Here is a 1,989-nt window from a genome sequence, read left to right on the forward strand (position 1 = left end):
GGCTTCTTGAGTCTCAACTTCAAGTTGAAAGACATCGATCAAATGTTATGCGACAGGAAGCTGAAGGACTGAGAAAGTCCCTGCAGAATTCAGATGCATACTTTCTGGTGCAACAGCAGGCGCTGGAGGACTTAAGCGCCAAACAAGAGAAAGTTAATAAGTTTGCTAAGCATCTTGCCAGCATTATGGGTACCCAGGATATTATTTCTTGAGCTCTTCTGAAGTGGTTTCAGTTCTGGACTTGTTTTGCTGTGGCGTTTATATGCTGCTGTGTTCCCTATATTTGCACTGGTGGCGAACTTTGATGCCCAGTGGATGTAATATGTCTAATAGCCATGATAGCCTAGTGTAAGTTGCTTTCTTATTTATTTCCTTGTTGTCTTGTTTATTTGTTTTCTTGTAGTCAGTGCAGTTCTTTTTCTGTGGTTTGCTAGTGGCTGCAACAACCTATTTTTTAAAACTAGGCCACAATAACCATGGGCTAATATTTACTGTAGTGACACTGCACCTACGGGCCGTAGAAACAGTGGGCCTTCTACGGGCCATATAAACAGTGGGCCTTCCACGGGCCGAGAAACAATGGGCCTTCTACGGGCCGCAGAAACAATGGGCCTTCTACGGGCCGTATCATCAATGGGCCTTATATGGGCAGTATGATCGATTGGCCAAACATGGGCCAATAACAGGCCGCATTATGGCCGTACACGGGCTAGAGTTGGAATCGTCCGTTCATGGGCCGACCATAATGGGCCATCGTTAATAGGCCGTATTTCATGACGCTATGAAAACGGCCCAACGTTTTAACGGACCACAAACGGGCCGACTGTAACCACGGGCTGAATTTGGCCCATAAGCAGAAAATGACAGTAACGGGCCGTAAGTAAACGAATGCTGGAAATGAGCCAAGAATAAATGGGCTCTGAGAAGGCCAAAAGATAACATGGGCTGGAAACGGCCCAACGGAATAACGGGCCCTTAATGGGTATAAAGTGATACACTGTTCATTACGGGCCAGTTTCACCACGGGTCGTTAATGGGTGTAAAGTAATACACTGTTCATTACGGGCCAGTTTCACCACGGGCCGTTAATAGGCCAAGAGTTACATAGGGCCTCATATGGGCCAAAAGACGTCATGGGCCAGAAGTGAAAACGGGCTGGAATCATATTGGGTGGCCCAGATGACGCTACTGGGCCTAATTCGGATAGGGCGTAACGGGCCTTGGGTTAGCGGGCTGTAAATGGGCTATATGCGAACAGGCCGTTAATAGGCTTTACATGGGCCGGGCCGCCACCTTTTGACCAAGTCAAATGGGCCGGCCTTTTCATAGGAATGGGCCTCTATTGGGTCGTGCCACATGTCGACGTATCATAGGCGCCTTCTGTCCAATGAGTGGATGACATCTGTCCCAACAGTGAGCCGACACGTGTTTCCTCCAGCCAATGATGATTTTACACGTGGAAAATCCCCATTGGTCGGGTCTGTTAACGGGTTATCGGATCCAAAACCCGACCCGATAGCTTAACGGTGTTCTATTACGATGGATGCCACGTGTCGGTCACCCTTGACGAAAGCACTTCTGTGACGCGCGATTTATCGTCATGGAAGTGGACACTTCCGTGATGATAATTTTGGTAATGTCATGGAACACTTCTACGACAGCACAGGTATGACTATCTTGATTCTATCATAAATTTGTCATGGATGTACATGCATGACAAAAAATGCGACCTACTGTGACAAACATGTATCATCACGGAAGTGTATTTTTTTGTAGTGCCCCCTGGCGCCCGAGGAAACGGACCAAGGATGTCCAGTCCCCAAACGGCGAACGGCCATGAGAGGGGAATGGTCTGGAGGCCCTGAGCTGGCTGAGGAATCTGCTTGGCGTGGAATTGACAGGCTTCACAAGCCTTCACCAGCTCGATTGCGTCGTTGAGTGCTGTTGGCCAGTAGAACCCGCTGCGAAACGCCTTGCCGACGAGTGTGC

This window comes from Triticum dicoccoides, chromosome 6B, assembly GCF_002162155.2.
Source record: "Triticum dicoccoides isolate Atlit2015 ecotype Zavitan chromosome 6B, WEW_v2.0, whole genome shotgun sequence".
Classification (NCBI taxonomy): domain Eukaryota; kingdom Viridiplantae; phylum Streptophyta; class Magnoliopsida; order Poales; family Poaceae; genus Triticum; species Triticum dicoccoides.